The 10084-nt window shown below is 38.1% G+C and overlaps 1 protein-coding gene across 9 annotated transcripts in view; it reads left to right on the top strand.

Annotated features, from left to right (window-relative positions):
- Positions 1 to 574: 574 nt before the first annotated feature.
- Positions 575 to 10084, top strand: part of LOC118401239 (myocyte-specific enhancer factor 2A-like) — a 120701-nt gene continuing 111191 nt past the window's right edge. For 8 of the 9 annotated variants that reach the window (XM_035798594.2, XM_035798592.2, XM_035798587.2 and 5 more), the window contains exons 1-2: positions 575 to 743; positions 3403 to 3531. The gene's annotated coding sequence lies outside the window, so the exon portion shown is untranslated. The remainder of the gene's footprint in view (positions 744 to 3402; positions 3532 to 10084) is intronic. The other variant, XM_035798588.2, reaches the window with a different exon arrangement.

Genomic DNA, 10084 nt, shown 5'->3' with positions numbered 1-10084 from the left:
ATCAGAAACATGTCCTTTCAAAATCAATGGTCCTATGCTGCTGTTGTCTTTCAGAGATATGACGTCAATCGTATCTAAGGGGTGTGAGGTGACGGGCCAACAATCATAATTAACACCAGAAAAAAAAACTTGTCGCTGAGATTTCATACTGTAGTTTAAATTAATTTGACTGTAGTTTCTGCCACAAGTAAACTCTGTCAATCACTTACAATGTAAGATCATTTGTTGCGTTACACTACCCACGTGTCAACCACTTGACTGTAGCTGCCTACCGAAGAGAGGATCAGTAACAAACGTAGCCGAGTTAACATTTAAAGGAGTGTTATTTTGACACTAAGATTTCAAAGAATGATGTAGTAAGACTGGAATTATAAATGCTAATATCATTGAACACGTATTACAAACCATAGATATCTCGCGAAGTGTCCTTTCCACATATTTTTTCAGTTTTTAGAGTCACCTTTTGGAAATCCAGATGATATAGGTAGCCTACAATGTAGGCTAAACTACAAACCTAAGTTTTTTGTAGTGACGAGACGAGAGTGGGAGGAGGTTGATTTCTACCTCGTCTGGTATTAGTCAGATAAGGGGAGGAGTCTCTCACTGACATGAGACTGGCTCTTCTGAGTTTGTCTGCTCCCTAAAATAGCAGTTCGTGTGTAAATGTGACTGAAATTACCTGTATGTCTATTGGAGCCTCTGATATAGAGTGTCTATATACAACGAGGAACTTGGGAGACAAGGTGAGTAGCAAAAATAGCAACAATATTGCACAGAGGGGCACTAGTGAGAGAGAGAGAAAGCGCAAGAGGAAGACGTAGAGTGAATTTGGGATCGAAAAGCCATCCCATACTGTAGCCTACATGTAGCGCTATGTGATTATGCCATGCCAGTTTCTGTGTTTATATTCTGGAGGAATATAGTATGAACTATTGTTTATTAGTATTCCTAATAATAGGCGACACTTATTTTAGATATACATTGATTTTTACCCTAGATGCCCGTGCGTCTTTGCTCTTATAGCTCCAATAAGTAAACAGTTATGCTTTATCTTATTTGGTAGCCTACAGTAATTCGATCAACTTTATCGTAGTCTGTCAATTTCAGAATATTTCTTAGAATAATAGATTATATCAATCGTCTTGAATTACTAATGTCTAGCTATGACTTTACTATAACTTGTTTACTGATTATGTTTGTGAGCGCGCAATATCGTAGAGTTAACAGTGTCGTGGACTTCTCAGACAACGGGAGGAATGCGTTTGCTTGCAATTTTACTTGGTTGTGTATTATCTACGTGGAAATATATATATATATTCACATCAATGCCATCACATCACAATAGATTACATGCCGTCAGATTACTTTTCGGCTTTTTACTTTGGTTGCTTTGAAATCCTTTATAATTGTCTGTGTAGACTAGTCGAATTAATATAACCGTCTATGTGCACTATAGCTGTATGAACAACTAAAACTTGACTTTATCCATTCCATTGCATACCACTGTAAAATCGAATGCATTTTCTTATTTGTGGACTAGAATATTTCCTTATTTTAATAGGTTCACAATAATAAGTTAGTAGCCTAAACATGTGATGACTTTGTTATAAACAAATAATTGTAATATATAGTAGTCTATACAGTGTCAGTTTATTGGTAAAGATACTTTGCATTGTTATTTCTGAAATCTACATTTTGCTGGTCAGCTGGTGGTGGTCATTTGTCCATTTAGAACTAGGCTACTCCAACTTCTATTGTTGCTTTGTTTTTATCACTGCTATTTGCTTGAGTTAGGGCAACATCTCCTCTGCTATGGAGCAATGTATGTTTGCCACCAATAAGATGTGACGTATGTCTATTTTTGAAGCAATTTTGTTTTCTTATAGTAGGCCTATGTCTTGTTCTCAGTTATAAGGGACTATTTTGATGATATATTATATTTCTAGTTTGAATCTGATGGGTTTTTTTTTAGCCTGGGGCATATCTCCAGTACGGATTCATTCCACAGTCAGGAGCTACATCAAACTTATTCCCAGTAAAGGATTAATACAGCAATGCTTCAATCTTTTGAATGGAAGAGTCGTTGCACCTGTTTTGTATGGTTTTATTTCTAATTACAAGCCTGATGAGAGGCAGTCTGGTAACAGTGAATAGTTAGGAGAATGACCTCAACATCAGTGTTTTTCTGCACTAATGACTGAATGGATTGAACAGATTTACAGCTATAATATTATGAAGGAGCCATGGTGGTATTGACTGTGTTGATTTGTTGTGATCATTTATCTGCTATTTAAAATGAACATACATCATTAAATGAAGGTTCAACATAATAACAAATGACACTTTTCTGATTCAGCATATTTGTTTTGGAAGGCCACAAGCCATATCGTAGGTGTCAGTGTAAAGAGTTATGTGCAGTCACTCAAGAGCTCGTAAACTCACACAAGATGGTCAAATAATAAACCCCAGGACCTTAGTTTGTTGTAGATGATTTACTGGCACTGTGAACTTCAGTATGAGGACAAAAGTGTATGGCTTGACTTGACCCCATTGTATATAATTCCAGACAGATAACAGTAGAGAGTGTTTCGTTGATACTGACTGATAAATGTCTAATGCCCCCCCCCGGTTCCCCCAACCATGAGGTATTCCTAGCTTGTTGATAATGAAAATAGCAACGTTTTTTAAGGGACGGCAGTCTTGGCAGCAATATAAAGGTATATCTGTGTGTATTTTTATTGAGTGTCTGTTTTGGTCCCGTCTGCATTCATTTTTCCCCCAACCGTTTACCGCCCCAGCTTATAGAAAGGTGATTTGCTGCAGTACAGTTAACTTATTTAAGAACTTATAGTAAAATTGGTCATATGGCACTCATAGTATGATAGTATCCTGATCTGTAATATACATCCTTGTCTGTAATATATATATATATTTGTGGCCTTATTAACGAAAGAGCAATGCAATGTTTTGTTTGTTTCTCTAGTGTTATGTCATGGTGCAGTAGATACAGTTATTAATTTAATATCATCTTTCTCAGTACCATATTACATAATGTTTGTGTGTTCAGGCCTAAATGTCTCTCTGTAAATTGATAGATGTGTAAATACAGTATTTGTTGTGAGTGAAGAAAGTTGACCCAGGTAAAAGGGAGAAGTTTTGAGGTGGTGATTGGTGTGAGGAGTGGGGGTCTGGAGTGTCTCCCACCTCGCTTTTCTTCATAGCACCAGAATATCACAGCTTGGATTCAGCTCCTTCCAGGAGACACACAGGAGAAACGTTGAGTGTGTGGGCAAGTCGGATATGCAATTAACGCTGGTTGTCAGAAAGAGAATGCTGGCGTTTACACCATGCCTCTGAATTAATGAGCGAAACACTTTCTCAACTCTCCTCTCCCCCTCCCAGGACATTTTTCCCAAGGAGGAAAACGCAGCAGGAAGCTTAACGCAAGTGAGGGAAGCATTGAAGGGAAAGGAAGAGACAGACAGGAGCTGGATTTTCCCATAAAGAGAATATCACTGCTTTGATAGTTGGGTAAGCCACGTGTTCTTAAAAAATCTTGGTATTGTTGTTGTTGTTGTTTACCTGTTTATTTACTCTCCTGTTTTTTTTAAGAGTCACTTAACTTACTTAATTGTATATGCCATGGATCTCCATAGGGTTGGATGATGTCAACCTTTGTCCTATGGTGATTAGGTACTCATAAAACATTGTGATATAAGATGGCATCGCCCCCTATTGGCCAACCCCCAAAATGGTCTTTGTGAGAAAAAAAACTCAGTTAAAACAACTGTTGGGCTATAGCCAGAAATTGCATGCTATAACTTGACGAAAGATACGTTGAAAGCCTGGACAAAGCCTAAGTGGAGGAAAAGCTTAGATAATATTTCGGGTGGAGCTTCCGTATGGCCAGGTCAGTGTGTGTGTGTGTGTGTGTGTGTGTGTGTGTGTGTGTGTGTGTGTGTGTGTGTGTGTGTGTCTGTGTGGCATGCACATGATGGAGTGACAGTCAACTGATGAGGAACGGGCTGTTTTACCATAGTGAGTTAGGTTATAAATCATGAGCTTGATAGAAGCGTACCGTCTTCAGAACTATAATTGTTTGTTATATTTCTCATAAAGCTGTGATTGAGAATAGCATATGCCTCGGCCTATAGATTCCATCTTTCATTCTTGTAATTTTTGATAGCGGCACATTATAGACAACTCCTTCTTAAGCTATTTGAATATTTAGGAAATAGGTTACTGTTCATAACTTCATAGCTATTTGAATATTTAGGAAATAACTTGTCTTGAAGCTTTTATGATAGACCTAGTAGGAGGATAGGTTGTAGGCTATTTGGTTTTCAACCTCGCATGGGGGGATTTTTCCTGGCACACACAGAAAATCAATTTCTTAATCAGCTTAATCTTGATTGAACTTTATTTTTCTGTAGTCTATTTATATTGTTTGTTCACTCTCATTATTAGTCCCCCGGCTAAATTACGTTTTTAGGGAATTAAAACAATATTTTGCTCTCTCCGACTCCATTCTTTGTGGCACGGTGCAAGTCAAGTTCAAATAGGCTAAACCATCGTCTGTCACATAACAATGTTGTCAACATCGATGATGGCTGTCAGTCATCGTTGATAGGTGATGCTGTTGTAATATCGCCCAGCCCTAGATCTCCAGTAATGTTTTATGCTTTATTTGGTCCTTTTGGTTATTCTCTTTATCTCAAGTGGGAAACATCATTAAGACCATCTGGTTTCATGAGAGTGTCAGCTGTACATGGATTTTGTAGTGTTCACCATGTTACACCATTGTACTGCGGCACAGCACTTCCCCTACAGTACACTTGAGAGCTGAACTGGTGTCAACTGCAGCTGACTCATCAGGCACAGTTTTATAGCACATTTCTTGAGAGTTCTACAAGACTACTTGTTTTGAGAGAACCAGTAGCTAACACAATTAACCTTTAAACTTCTTTAGATAATACAATAACAATAACAAAGAAGATAAACAAAGAATACACGTTGTGTATCACACCTCCCCACAATCAACAAGTATCAGCAAAGGTCATGATATTACATTATTTCATCAAAGTACTGAATGTGTTTATACATCGAGGTGTAAATTAGTAGTTGTTTCACTCTTACTCTCTCTTTATTCACCAGTGTGACTGCGACCCTATGTAGGAAGTCCTCTCTTATTCTCAGAGTTAGGTGTGAGGGAACTTTGGCAATTATGTTCAAGATATTTGTCAGAGCAACAACAGGAAAAACACTATGCTTCTTCTCTATGTCCACTTTGCTTAGTTTCTTTGTTACAAAGCCCTCTGCACATGCTCTCAGCAACATGATTCATTGTTTAATGGAGCTCCATCATCAAACTGGAGATTCCAGCATTCTCCCGTGAGACCTGGAGGCAGGATGCAGAATCTTGAGCCTAGCAGACAATTGTGTACGCTCTAGACTATTTATTCTAAAGGAACGCTTCCTGAGTACTTTAATAAATAAAATGGGTATAAATGTAGTTATTCTATTCCAGAAAGGGCGAACCATGAATATGGATGTTCTTTCTTGTGTTTATACACTGCATCAAATCAACTCTGACTTCCCCTTCTATCGTGTGTGGCTACTGCAATGGCTGTGTAACCCAGAGGAATGCACAGTGTCCTAGCGGTGTCACCCAACCCCACAACCCAATCCAACAGAGAGCTGAGCTCCAAACACAGAAACCCCTGGCTGCCTCCTGTCTGACCACCAGGTCACATAGCCTCACCGTTGATGCTAAATGGGTTAGTTACCCCCAGGATACCAGCCAGTTTGACAAACACACGCAATTATAATTTAAACTGTGTATCAAAATATTAGCTCCCTGTTCGTTTTTCCTCTCTCCTCCAGTCTCACAGAACTGAGTCAAGTAATTCTGCAAATACGTTGTGGAGTGTGGCCTGATCACATAATACAATATAATTTTTTTGATTTGATTTGATTTGATTTGGTCACGGAGCCTCACTTTTCTCCTCTCTCCTGTCTCCTGTAGGCTGATTCAAAGCATTGACAGTAAGGCCCACCTCTGACAAGAGCTCTCATATTTGCTTAATTTAGTCCTTTTCCATCAGATTTCCCTTTTAAAAGGCTCAGCAGTAACAGAAAATAACGTATTCTACGAATCCAAATTGACACAGGTAGTGCGGAAAGAGGGAATATTACTGGAAACTTTCTAGGTTTACCACTAAACTACCAGAATTTGACTAGCTTTCAAGTTTTGGGAGGAATTTTATAAAATGACATCTCGTGGCCTTTTTGGATACTTCAGATTATCACAGATGTTCCTCTGTGTGGCCTGATCACATAATACAATATAAAAAATTGGATTTGATTTGGTCACAGAGCCTCACCTTTGATGCTAAATGGGTTAGTTACCCCCAGGATACCAGCCAGTTTGATAAACACACAAAATTATCATTTAAAATGTGTATCAAAATATTAGCTCCTTGTTCGTTTTTCCTCTCTCCCCCAGTCTCACAAAACTGAGTCAAGTTATTCTGCAAATACGTTGTGGAGTGTGCCAAATCAAACCGTCTATCATGCTATGAGGCTGCACAGTTGGAACGTTATTAGGCAGACCCTTAATGTGCTGTGATGATGACTTCCAAACCGTTAGCCTGTGGATCAGGGACCAGCCCTGGCACAGGCTAATATACCACATGTACCCTTTATAAATACGGCTTAATATCCTACATGGCGGTGCGGTTTCAAAGTTAATATAATTAAAATATTTTGAAATCATATTCAAACACTTATTATGCAGTTATTTATTTCTTCTTTTTTTAAAAGAAAAGCCACACTCAAATATATAATTAGACATGATTTTAAATCTGAAATTAAGAAAGATTTATACTAATAACGTACAGTGGTGCGGCCGATGGTCAATGTATACTTGGAAAAGCAAATGTAAAAAGCACCAATTTTTCCTATAGACCTATTTATAATTCTCATCACATCTGCCTGCTATGTCACTGTAGTATGTCAACAAAGCAACTCTGTTGACAATTAGCCCCTTATCATTCTGACCTAAATATCAATATCCTAAACTACAGTGGCTTATAAACATTTGATAGCCTGAAAAACTGTTTCTAACAGAAGCATGAGTGAACCACTCACTAATGCACTGTTGTCTAAGGGAGCACCTAACAGTGACCTTTCAACTGTCGTGCCCTTGGCTGTGACCTCTGGTAGTAAGCCACCCCATACGGCCCACTCAGCACATGTGCTGCTGAGCAGGGCAGAGCGGCTTAAAGATAGACAGCTTCTTCCTGTCTTCTTTGCCTTTCCCCTTCGAGCCCTCAGTCAGACAGAGTTGTCCTTACCCCCTCAGCTCTCTCTGGTCATACTGAAGAATCAGCTGAACCAAAGCGGCAGCCTCAATCTGCAGCTAATCCTCTTTCACTACTATCATCCCTGTCTCTCTCTCCCCTCCACTGTTTAAGTGGCCCACACAGGGTTAAGACTGCAAATCAACTTTGAATGTGAAAATGTTTTACTTGTTGAAGTAAACAGTCTTGAGGAAGTTCATAGTGTAAATTGAGTTATCAATGGTTTATGATAACCTTTCCCTTTTAAATCTATAAATCATCACAAGGATATTTTTAAAAGTTTCATAAGGACATTATGAACCATTTGTTACCAGGTATTAGATGATCACAGCTGTCTTTCTATATGGCATTGATTTGGGCTATTGCCATTTGAATGTATCCTGTAGGCTGATTCAAAGCATTGACAGTAAGGCCTACCTCTGACAAGAGCTCTCATATTTGCTTAATTTAGTCCTTTTTCATCAGATTTCCCTTTAAAAGGCTCAGCAGTAACAGAAAATAACCTATTCTACGAATCCAAATTGACACCGGTAGTGCGGAAAGAGGGAATATTACTGGAAACTTTCTAAGTTTATCACTAAACAACCAGAATTTTTCTAGCTTTCAAGTTTTGGGTTAATTTTTATAAAATGACATCTCGTGGCCTTTTTGGATACTTCAGATTATCACAGATGTTCCTCTGTGTGGCCTGATCACATAATACAATGTGAAAAATTTGATTTGATTTGAAATGTCCGTATCCTGCACGGTTCACATATCATATGCTGCATTTAGACAGGCAGCCCAATTCTGATCTTGTTTTCACTAATTGCTTAAAAAAGATCTGATGTGAATAGATCTGATGTGATTAGTCAAAAGACCAATTTAGTGGACTAAAATATCAGAATTTGTCTGCCTGTCTAAACGCAGCTTATGATACGTGAACCTTGCAGGATACGGACATGTAAAAGGGTGCTTTTGAGATATTGATATTACTATTTTCAAGGTTGAATAAATCAATGTGAATTTTTCTCAGAACATAGACTTACCTCATATTTTCGAGGACTCCATAACGAGTATAATGACACCAAGATATTGTCTGTATCATGTACGGTTCACAGATCAAAGGTTCTGACAGGAGGCATGTATAGGTCTCAAAATACAAATGTAAAAAGCATGTCAAACATCCTTCCTTCTAATGAATTTTCTATGTGAGAATTGACAGATTTTGTTTTATTTGGGACATGCTGTCGTGGAATCGCCCCTAAATGAAATTGACTAGAGCAGTTTTCATGTTGAGTCATGTTGGATCAACAGTGCACTCCAATCTTTAGATATCTTTCTTTCTGAGTGCATTTCTGACAGGCTCTCTACAGATAAAAAAAATAAAGCAGTGCCACGCCACTATGGCATTCGAAGAAATGGTACACATCATTAAAACAAACTGAGGGCTAAACTGACACATTGTCATAACAAATGTGACGCACTTGTATCGCATGTGAACTTTAAGGTGTACTGCTATGTTACTTAATTGGAGTAGGACAAGAACCATACGTTTAGTTTGATATATTCACCTCTACCAAGTCAAGTTAAGTGACTTGAGTTATACCGAGGACTGACAAAAGATATAAACTGAGAAAAAATAAGTAGTACATGCATGCTATCTGCAGTGTGGCTTCTGAGGTTAGCGTGTTAAAGCTTCTGCTATGTGGTGGAGCAGAGGGGATGGCAACAAACAAAGTCACCATGCACCTGATGGACCTCTGGTCTCTCATTCTACAATATTAGTGTCACTATTGATACGTTAGCAAAAACACAATCATGTTGTGCATCATAAACATAAGAGCCTATGTACATAGTCAAGGAAGTCCATCCTGTGGTTGATTTGTTTGTTCTTTGTTTGCATGATACTGTAGGTGTCAGAAATGGATTTCATTTTGTTGTTGAAGATTTGTTGCATCGTAATAGCAGATGAAAAAAAAAAGCGGTAGCCTAACAGATAACACTGAAATACATACATTATCATAGATCAGAATTGTTTTAGGAATTTTCCCATTAATTTAAGGAAAACATTTTGCAGTTTGACTGAATTTCAATGAGACTTTGAAAAAACATTAAGGAATACATTATAATCTAATTTGCCAGATCAAAAGATTTCTTGTGACCACTAATATGCTCCCCTGTATCCCATTTAAGACACATCCACTTACGGTAAGTCCCGATGGAGGACCTGAGTTGTCTTGCAGGGTCTATAGGGTTGCACATAATGGGGAATATTCAGAAGTGGAAATTTTCCATGGGAATATATGGGAATTAATGGGAATATATGCAAATTAATATTAATACCATTTGAATGTAGATGTGTTTTACATTGGATATATTTACCATATCATATGGAGACAGAAACATCAACTTTGTACCATATCATAAGTAGACATGATTCGGGCGGCAGGTTGCCTAGTGGTTAGAGTGTTGGATTTGTAACCGAAGGGCTGCAAGATCGAATCCCCGAGCTGACAAGGTAAAAATCTGTCGTTCTGCCCCAAGGCAGTTAACCCACTGTTCCTAGGCCGTCATTGAAAATAAGAATTTGTTCTTAACTGAATTGCCTAGTTAAATAAAGGTAAAAACCAATTGCAAATGATTAAATCCTTCCACTAGAAAAAAACCCAGATTTAGTTACGAATTTAACTTTAATTAAATGAGTTGACTCTTTACATGGGATGATTTCACTGAACAACAAA

This window comes from Oncorhynchus keta, chromosome 22 (genome assembly GCF_023373465.1).
Source record: "Oncorhynchus keta strain PuntledgeMale-10-30-2019 chromosome 22, Oket_V2, whole genome shotgun sequence".
Lineage (NCBI taxonomy): Eukaryota > Metazoa > Chordata > Actinopteri > Salmoniformes > Salmonidae > Oncorhynchus > Oncorhynchus keta.
This window is presented reverse-complemented; position numbering and strand designations above follow the sequence as displayed.